The sequence below is a fragment of the Piliocolobus tephrosceles genome, chromosome 3 (genome assembly GCF_002776525.5).
Source record: "Piliocolobus tephrosceles isolate RC106 chromosome 3, ASM277652v3, whole genome shotgun sequence".
Classification (NCBI taxonomy): domain Eukaryota; kingdom Metazoa; phylum Chordata; class Mammalia; order Primates; family Cercopithecidae; genus Piliocolobus; species Piliocolobus tephrosceles.
Window position 1 is genome coordinate 57,065,837 of NC_045436.1, and position 11,326 is coordinate 57,077,162.

Here is an 11,326-nt window from a genome sequence, read left to right on the forward strand (position 1 = left end):
GGTCTCAAGGAAACGCTTATTTCAATGTAAGTTCCACTATGTTGAATATTTCAAACTCTTTCAGCCATAAATAAAAACAGATATTAAATATGGTTTACACATTTAAAGTAGTTGTAAAATATAAAAATACATGTTGGGGTGAGAATACAATATTTTTTGAACTATCTATTTTGAAAGACATACTCACCTTTTTAAAAACAACTTTAAAAGTCATTTTCATTGCATCAGTGGGTGTATTACAGTTGATATTTCTATCCATATATAACTGAAATTCCAACACCTGGTTCTCATTAATACTTAGACTTGTAGAGTATTATTTACAGATTCATCAATAACCAGTCCAATAATCTTGAATAAGCTATGTCATTTAAGAAGCAGTTTTCTTCTTTATAAATCAAGGATATGGGAATACATAATACGTGTAGACTCTGCCGTCTCTATCAGCTCTATGTTTTATAACTTTCTGTGAATGTCATCTGGTATTAGAACTGAGAAATACAAATAAAGCCAAAACACATCTATTTTTTCTAGTGTGTCATTTTGCTTTGAAATTCTATATTTCTACATAAGTACTTGAAATTGTATCTGACAGAAATAAGAGACAGTTAACAAAAATTTATTAAAAAAAAAGATTAACATGAAGTTATATTATTTAGAAGAGTTTCCTTGCCCTCTCTTTCTGCAATCACACACACACATAAACACAAACACTCCTGACATGGTCTTAAACATGTGCCCTCACATAAACACACATTTCTAAGCCTGTCTCCCACTGCCATTTTACTTTATGACTAGGACAAGAGCTTCAAAATAGAAAAGCTAAAGTATAATTTATTTTGCTTAATATTTTTATTTCTCTTATAGTTTTTCAAGATTTAAAATGTTCAGTAACCACACTATAGGTGTTGAAGGAAGCACTTTCATTTTATTAACCTGTGGAACTCTTCCTCTCTGTCCAAAGCTGCCAATGTAAATTTTTATATCAGAAACTTTACAAAATTATATTATCAAACATACATGTTTATTCTTTGGTTCTACACATTTACTCATCTTCCTTTAATAATGGGGATAATTTCTATTTTTTCTCGCTTTTCTTAATGCTATATATTGTTTTGTACTTTAATATCTAAAACAGTACTACTACATCCAACATTATTTTTAAAAATCAAGTTCTCCAGAACATTTTAATTATACAAACAAAGATTTCCCTACAAAATTCATCCTTTCCTTAACTACCCCTCTTGAAACCAATTTAATTGTTTGTTTTTAAGTCTTCAATGGCATTCTTCTATAAAAGAGATAGCTATATTTTCCTCCATTATGTATGCTCCCCTTATTCATCTAGCCATTGAACCCTGTGCAAATCTAAAATTCATTGAAATGAAAGATCCAAAAACTGATTGGAGCACTAGCACATTGAATGATTTCAATGTAGTCTATTGTAAAAAAAAACAAACAAACAAAAAAAAACAAAAACAAAAACAAACCAGGAATTGTGAGTTTTCAGAGATGTGCATACTAGTTTAATTTTTGACTTTACTGTGAAAATTTGCAAAAAAAATCAAAATACATATCTCAAAACATAATTACTTTAAATACAGAAAGACAAAAATGAGGCATTATTTTAAAATTATAAAGCCCACTGATTAAACTTCACACAAGGCTAAGCATAGAATTTGCAATTCTAGTTTTCCTAGATGCTGTTTTCAGTAAAGAACCTGAATTGAAATTAACCATGTAGTGAACTGTAGTAAAATATTAGGTAAAAACTTTGCAAATGATAACCTAAGCCAGAAATCTTGAACTTGGAATAGATGAGACTTTTATGAGTTTTCCTTGTTGAAGGGTAAGTATTGTGTATTTACAATGAGAAGAGTGCATTTATACATTGAGAGACAGGAGGGCAGATTGTGAAGGGCACCACTAATTTTTCCCAACATCCACTTCTGTTCTTGTTTGAGATATATTGTCTTGACCTCTTCCTATGATAGATATGGACACAATTGATATATATATTTTTCATCTTATCCTACCATTTCCAGTGTAGTTATAGTTTCTACCATGTCTTCTTCCAAAGGTCCACCAAAAACAGTACATTTATATTTCTAGTTGACATGCCATCACCTACAACAGTATTTCTACTCCCATTTTGTAAACTAAAGAGAACAGTCATCTTTACCTTTCATCCACCTCTCCTCCCAAATTTCAATTCACAAACTTTACAAATTTCATTTTTCATATTTCTAGTAATAAAAATAATTTATTCTCTTTGTAACATTAGTTAGTGCTTTTGTGGCTTATTTTTCAAATGTTACTAAGAGTTAAAAGTAATTTGAAAACTTTAGAAACATGCTTTTTACTGTTGGGTATGGTGTTAGCTATAGGCTTGTCATATATGGCCTTTATTGGGCTGAGATAAATTTCTTCTACACCTAACATGCTGAGAGTTTTCCTCATGAAAGAATATTGAATTTTGTAAACTGCATTTTCTGCATCTGTTGATATGATATTTTTGTCACTCATTCTATTAATGTGGTATATCACATTTATTGACTGTGTATGTTGAATCATCTTGGATGTCAAGGTTATATCCCAAATGTCCATGGTGAATGATATTTTTTTAGGTGCAGTTGAATTCAGTTGGCTAGTGTTTTGTTGAGGATTTTTGCATCTATAGTTATTGAAGATGGAGGCCCATAGTTTTATTTTTTTCAGTGTCCTTATCTGGCTTTGGTATCAGAATAATGCTCGCATCATAAAATGATTAGAAGTATTCTCTTCTCTTCAACTCTCTGGAAGACTTTGAGAAGGATTGGTATTAGTTTTTCTTTAAATGTTTGGTGGAATTCAGCTGTGAAGCCATCAGGCCATGGGCCTTTCTTTGATGTGAAATGCTTTGTTATTGATTCAATCTCCTTACTGATTAATAGTCTGTTCAGATTTTTTATTTTATCATGAGTCAGTCTTGGTGGGTTATATATTTCTAAGAATTTATTTCTCTCTGGTTATTCACTTTGTTGGTATATAAGTGTTTACAGTGTTCTCTTGTGATCCATTGTACTTTTGTACCATCAGTTGTAATGCTTTTATTTTCTTTCTGTCTTACTATTTTTTTTTTTTTTTTTTAGAAAGGTCTCACTCTGTCACCCAGGCTAGAGTAAAGTGGTACTATCACAGCTCACTGCAGCCTCAACCTACCAGGCTCAGGTGACCCTCCAACCTCAGCCTCCAAAGTAGCTAGGATTACAGGCATGCACCACCATGCCCAGCTAATATTTTTGTACTTTTTGTCAACACAGTGTTTCGCCATGTTGCCCAGGCTAGTCTTGATCTCCTGGACTCAAGCGACCCACCCATGCTGCCACATCAAAGTTCTGGGATTACAGACATGAGCTTCTGCACCTGGACTCCTCCCTGTGCTTGGCCTCCTCTTTTATTAGAGTCTTCTCTCTTTATTCCCTTAGTCTAGGTAAAGATTTGTTAATTTTATCCTCCCAAACAACTGTTAGTCTGTTAATCTTTTGTTAGTTTTTCTTTCAGTTATTTCTGACCTAATCTTTATTTTCTTACATACTCAAAAGTAAAAAGTTGAAAGGTCTTCCTCTAAGAAAAGAAATAAGACAAAGATACACTCTTGCCAATTCTGTTCAACATATACTGGAAGTTCTAGCCTGACCAATTTGGCAAGGAAAAATTAAAGGCCAGTCAAATCAGAAAAAAAGTAAAATTGTCTTCATTTATAGAAAGTGTTATTTGTATATAGAAAACCCTAAAAATTCCACCCAAAAACTGTTGAAACTAATATATGAATTAAATAAAGTTGCAGGATACAAATTAACCTACAAAAATTAGTATTATTTTATTCACTGTTAAGCTGTCCAAAGAAAGAAATAAAAAACTCAGTCTCATTTATAACAGCATCAAAAAATTATCTAATTTGACTCCATCTCTCACATCCAGGTCACACCGATGAGTTCCCATGGTCGTGGGCAGCTCCACCCTTGTGGCTGTGCAGGGCACAGCCTCCCTCCTGGGTGCTTCCATGGACTGCCACTGAGTGTCTGGCTTTTCCAGGCACACAGTGCAAACTGTTGGTGTAGTTACCATTCTGGGGTCTGGAGGACAGTGTCCCTCTTCTCACAGCTCCACTAGGCAGTGCCCTAGCGGGGACTTTATGTGGGGTCTTCCACCCCACATTTCCCTTTTGCACTGTCCTAGCAGAGGTTCTTTATGAAGGCACTGCCCCTGCAGCATACCTCTGCCTGGGCATCCAGGCATTTTCATATATCCTCTGAAATCTAGGCAGAGGTTCCTAAACCTCAATTCTTGACTTCTGCATATCCACAGGCCCAACACCATGTGTAAGCTGCTAAGACTTGGAACTTGCACCCTCTGAAACAACTACCTGAGCTGCACATTGGCCCCTGTTCGCCAGGGCCTAGATGCAGAGCACCAAGTTCCAAGATTGCACAAAGCAGCAAGGCCCTGTGCTTCCTCCCAGCAAACCACTTTTTCCTCCTGCAGCTTCTGGCTTGTGATAGGAGGGGATGCTATGAACACCTCTGACATGCCCTAGAGACATTTTCCCCATTGTCTCGGTGATTGACAATGGCTTCCTTGTTACTTATGCAAATTTCTGAAGCCATCTTGAATTTCTCCTCAGAAAATTGGTTTTTCTTTTCTATTGCATCATCAGGCTGCTATTTTTTTGTAGTTTTATGCTCTGCTTACTTTTAAACGTAAGTCCCAATTCCAAATTATATCTTGGTGGATATATAAAACAACGATTTTAACAACACCCAAGTCACCTCTTAAGTGCTTTTCTGCTTAGAAATTTTGTCTGCCAGATACTCTAAATTATCTCTCTCAAGTTCATAGATCTGTAAGGCAGGGAAAAAAATGCTACCAGTCTCTTTGCTAAAGCATAGGAAGAAACACCTTTGCTTCAGTTCCCAAAACATTTCTCATCTCCATCGAAGACCACCTCAGGCTGGGCATTTTGGTCAAAAACATTCAACAAGTCTCTAGGAAGTTCCAAACTTTCCTATATCTTTCTGCCTTTTTATGAGCCCTCCAAACTGTTCCAACCTCTGACTGTTACCCAGTTCCAAAGTTGCTTCCACATTTTGGGGTATCTTAATAGCAGTACCCCACTCTACTGTTACCAATTTACTGTATTAGTCCATTTTTGTACTGTTGTGATAAATACCTGAGACTAGGTAATTTATAAAGAAAATGAAGTTTAATGGACTCACAGTTCCACATAACTGGGGAGGCCTCACAATCATGGTGGGAGGTGAAGGAAGAGCAAAGGTATGTCTTACATGGTAGCAGGCAAGAGAGCATGTGTAGGAGACCTACCTTTTTATTAAATCATCAGATCTCGTGAGATTTAATCACTATCACAAGAACAGCACAGGAAAAATCTGCCCCCATTATTCAATTACCTCCCACTGGGTCCCTCTCACAACACATGATGTTATGGGAGCTACAATTCAAGATGAGATTTTGGTGGGGATGCTGCCAAACCATATCACCATTAATAGATGATTGAATAAAGATAATGTGGCATACAGTCCTATGTCCCTTAACACAGAGATACACTTGAGAAATATGTTGATAAGCAATTTTGTTGGTGTGCAAACATCGTAGAGTTTACTGACACAAACTTTTGTGGTATAGCCTACTACAACCAAGATTATATGTTATAACCTGTTGCCCCTAGGCTACAAATCTGTACAGCATATTAGTGTAGGCAATTGTAGCACAATGGTAAGTATTTGTATATCTAAACATATCAAAACATAGAAAATTTTCAGTTAAAATATGATATAAAAGATAAAAAGTGGTACACCTGTATGGGGCACTTACCATGAATGAAGATTATAGGACTGGAAGTTGTTCTGGATAAGTTAGTGAGTGAGTGGTGAATGAATGTGAGGGCTTAGGACATTACTGTACACTACTATAGATTTTATAAACAGTGTACACTTATGTTAAGTTAAAATTGTTTTTAAAACTTTTTAAATTTTCTAATAAATTAATCTTAGGTTACTATAACTTTTTTGCTTTAATTTTTTTTGATTTTCAAACATTTTCACTATTTTGTAACTCAGCTTAAAACACAAGCATATTGTACAGCTACACAAGATATTTTCTTTTTTAAATTTTTTCATTATAATTTATGTTCTAGGGTACATTTGCACAACGTGCAGGTTTGTTACATATGTATGCATGTGCCATGTTGGTGTGCTGCACCCATTAACTCGTCATTTACATTAGGTATATCTCCTAATGCTATCCCTCCCCCATCCCCCCACCCCACAACAGGCCCCAGTGTGTGATATTCCCCTTCCTGTGTCCAAGTATTCTCATTGTTCAATTCCCACCTATGAGTGAGAACATGCGGTGTTTGGTTTTCTGTTCTTGTGATAGCTTGCTGAGAATGATGGTTTCCAGCTGCATCCATGTACCTACAAAGGACATGAACTCATCCTTTTTTTATGTCTGCATAGTATTCCATGGTGTCTTATACCTTTATTCTATGAGTTATTTTTCCTCTAACAATTTTTAATTTTTTTTTTTTTTTTTTTTTTTTTTTTTTTTTTTTTTTTTACTTTTTGAATGTTTTGTTAAAAACTAAGACACAAACACACACATTATCCTAGGCTTACACAGGCAGGGTCAGGATATTCATTATCACTGTCCTCCACCTCCACATCTTGTCCTATTGGAATGTCTTCAGGTGAACAAGCAAGCAAGGAGCTGTCATCTCATATGAAAATAGTGCCTTCTTTTGGAATTCCTCTTTAAGGACCTGCCTGAAGCTACTTTATAGTTAACTTTCTTTTTCTGATAAGTAGAAGGAGTACACTCTAAAGTAATGATAAAAATTTACTGCAGTAAATACATAAATCATTAGCTGTCATTTATTATTATTTCAAGTTTTATGTACTATATAATGGCCTATGATATACATTTATACAACTGACAATGCAGTAGGTTTGTTTACACTAACATTATCACACACAAACACGTGTGTAATGTATTGCACTAAAACATTAGAACAGCTACTACATTACCAAGTGATAGGAATTTTTCACTTCCATTATAATCTATGGAACAATGATAATTTATGCAGTTCACTGTAGAACAAAATGTCATTATATGGCACATGACTGTATATACACAATTTAATACCATTCAGCCTTTAAATAAAAGGAAATGCTGTCATTTGTGATGACAATATGGATGAACTTGAAGCTAGCCACAGAAAGACAAACACTGCATGATCTCACCTACATTTTTTACAACTAAAAAAGCTGATGTCAAAGAAGCAGAGAGTAGAATGCTGGTTACCAGCTGCTAAAGGTGGGGGCTTGAAGAGATATTGATCGTAGGATACAAAATTTCAGTCAGACAAGAGGAGTAAGTTCAGGAGATCTAATGTACAACACATTAACATCGTTAATAACAATGTATTATATTCTTGAAAATTACTAGAAGAGTAGAGTTTAAATGTTTTCATTTAAAAACCAATAAAAAAAAATGATACAAGATAATGGATCAGTTAATTAGCTTGATTTAGTCATTCCACAGTATATATGTATACATATCTCAAAATATTATGCTGACACCATAAATATTTACAATTTTTATTTGAAAATTTGAAACACACAAAATGAAAAAGGAAAATGGAGAAAAATAAAATATATATGTTTGTGTATATATATTACCTAGTGTAATAGTTTGAAGATTTTTTGTTTTTGTTTTCTTATTTGTATTGTTTTTCCCTGAAGATCATCTTCTAGGTGAATTCCATCCATCCAGTTACTCCACTGTGGTACATCATACCTCTCTAGATTTGCAACATGAGTGATTTCATGATATTCCCCTTCATCACTGTCCTGAGTTGTTTCCACTCTTTTCTCCAATATGTCTTCAATCTTTGTTGTTTTATTCTCCAGTTCTACTGGTGGTGGAAGTGGGGGAGGATTCTGAATATACGGTAAAAAGTAGATAAGTCTCTGTATTTTATTTGTTTACTTTCAGACTATGATGTTGACCCTTGATTTGTAGTCTTTCTTTTCTTTTTCTAACTTCTCTTTGTATTCTATATTTGTTTTTTTTTTTTTTTTTTTTTTTTGAGACGGAGTCTTGCTCTGTCGCCCGGGCTGGAGTGCAGTGGCCGGATCTCAGCTCACTGCAAGCTCCGCCTCCCGGGTTTACGCCATTCTCCTGCCTCAGCCTCCGGAGTAGCTGGGACTACAGGCGCCCGCCACCTCGCCCGGCTAGTTTTTTTGTATTTTTAGTAGAGACGGGGTTTCACCGTGTAGACCAGGATGGTCTCGATCTCCTGACCTCGTGATCCGCCCGTCTCGGCCTCCCAAAGTGCTGGGATTACAGGCTTGAGCCACCGCGCCCGGCCTGTATTCTATATTTGAAGACATTTCTTCATTATTGTGTTTCTATCTTTCTAGTAGATTTATTTAACTATTAGTATTTTAATACTAAAACACTATTTATCTCTGATTCTCCTTTTCTTCGCCTTGTTTGTTTATTTTGATGTTATGTTTAAATATTTTCTTCCAAATTACATCTCTATCCTAAAGGAACATTTTCCTAATTTATATTGTTTTTCCTATGTAGTAATAATGAAAACTCTCTTGTGACTCTTGATTCCTCATTTTTATTTAAAATTAGAAAATACAAAGACTTACTCCAAATATTGTTCAACTTTTCAAATAGCAGCTCTCACTTTAGAGTAAGTGAGTTAGTGAAGAGCTGGGGTAACAGTGTCTGTGAGCTCAGTCTTCCCCTTAATAGCAGCTAGCTTTCACTTAAGACTTTTGTTACTTTCCCGCAGTTTCATCAGTTAACTTTCTCTTTTCTGATTCTGTCTCTTTGGATTACATCTTTTCATTCTCTATATTATAATTTTCCCCTAATTTCTTTCATTTTTCTTTCTTTCTTTCTTTTTCTTTTCTTTTTTTTTTTTTTTTTTTTTGAAACAGAGTTTCACTCTTGTCACCCAGGCTGGAGTGCAATAGTGCAGTCTCACCTCACCACAACCTCCACCTCCTGGGTTCAAGCGATTCTTCTGCCTCAGCCTCCAAAGAAGCTTGGATTACAGGCATGTGCCACCATACCCAGCTAATATTGTATTTTTAGTAGGGATATGGTTTCTCCATGTTTGTCATATTGATGTCGGACCCTCAACCTCTGGTGATTCACCTGCCTCAGCCTCCCCAAGTGCTGGGATTTCAGGAGTGAGCCACGACACCTGGCAGGAATTTTCCTCTAATTTCTAACAGTTTAATGAGAGTTCTTAAGAGAAGGAAGGACAATGATACATGTGCCTAGTCAGCTTCATGAATCTGATGCCTTTGAAATGTCTTCAGTCTAACTCAGATCCCATTTGCTACCTACAGTCACTCCAGAAAAGTATAGTCTACCTTAGTTTCTTTTAGTCTCTGAACATCAATAGCATCTATAATTAGTACCTGTATTTTGATGTTTGTATCTGTATATGGAGAGGTGGGGAAAAACTACAGTTTTTCTTAGTATTTTTATCTCCATAACTAGTTACAAGATCTTTGAGGCATTCATAACATAGGACTACTATGCTTACTTTGTAATTTCCTCCTCTAAGAACCTCATAATATATGATACTTAAGAAAAATGTAGATAATCAAAAAATACTACCTTACAATTGATATAAATGGTTTATGATTCCACATATTACATAAGAGCTGCAGAATTGTAGGAAATTTCACTTGGCGTATCTATTGGGAGAACAAGCCCCCAATATTTCAGCGTAGGTTCTTTCTATTTTCTCTAAGTGTCGACTGGTCTGAGAAATAAAGAGAGAGTACAAAGAGAGAAATTTTACAGCTGGGACTCTGGGGATGCCATCACATACTGGTAGGACCATGATGGCGACCTTGAGCCACAAAATCAGCAAGTTTTTATTAGGGATTTTGAAAGGGAAGGGGATGTATGAATAGGGAGTGGATCACAGAGATCACGTGCTTCAAAGGGCAATAAAAGATCACAAGGCAAAAAGGCAGAGGAGGATCACAAGGCAAGGGTGAAATTAGAATTACTGATGAGGGTCCATGTCCTGCTGGGCACTCACTGTCTTGATAAACATCTTAACAGGAAATAGGGTTTGATAGCAGACAACAGGTCTGACTAGAATTTACCAGGCTGGAATTTCCCAAGCCTAACAAACCTGAGGGCACTGCAGGAGAAGAGGGCGTATTTCACCCCTTATCTCAACTGCATAAGATAGACAATCCCAGAGCAGCCGTTCATAGACCTCCCCCAAGGAATGCATTCCTCATCCAGGGTTATTCCTTGTTGCGAAATAATTCAGTGATATTTCTCCTACTCACTGTCTGCAAGAAGAAAAATATGGCTGTATTCTGCCTGACCCCACAGGCAGTCAGACCTTATGGTTATCTTTCCTTGCTCCCTGAAAATCGCTGTTATTCTGTTCTTTTCCAGGGTGCACTGATTTCATATTGTTGAAACACACATGTTTTACAAACAATTTTTACAGTTAACTCAATCATCACTGGGTCCTGAGGTGACATACATCCTCAGCTTACGAAGATGTTGGAATTAAAAGATTAATGTAAAGGTAGGCATAAGGAATTATAAGAGTATTGATTAGGGAAATGGTAAATGTCCATGAAATCTTCACAATTTATGTTCAGAGACTGCAGTAAAGACAGGCATAAGAAATTATAAAAGTATTAATTTTGGGAACTGATAAATGTCCATTAAATCTTCCCAATTCATCTTATTCTGTTGTGGTTTCAGCCAGTCTCTTCGTTTGGGGTCTGTGACTTCCTGCAACATATATCTCCAACCTGGACAGTGTCTAATAGAGATATTGTCAATAGTATGTTAAATAGCACCTTTTCTCTTATACACCCAACACTCTTCTTCTCATTATTTACCTTATAATCTTTATGTTCCTTTCAAAAATATATTGCAGGTTCTCTTCTGATTCAGCACTGCTAAAGTAAATGAACACCTACCTATGCATTTACCAAATAACAAAAAAGAGAGTGTTTAGTAAACAATACCATGGTCAAGTGAGTTGAATGTTGGCCCTCAAAAAGATATGTCCACACCTTAATCTCTGAAATCTGTGAATGTCACTGTATTTGGAAAAAGAGTCTTTGAAGATATAATTAGTTGTATCTTAAATGAAGAGATTATCCTAGATTATCCAGGTGAGCCTTAAATCCAATGACAAGTTTCTTCTAACACACACACACACACACACACACACACACACACACACACACACACA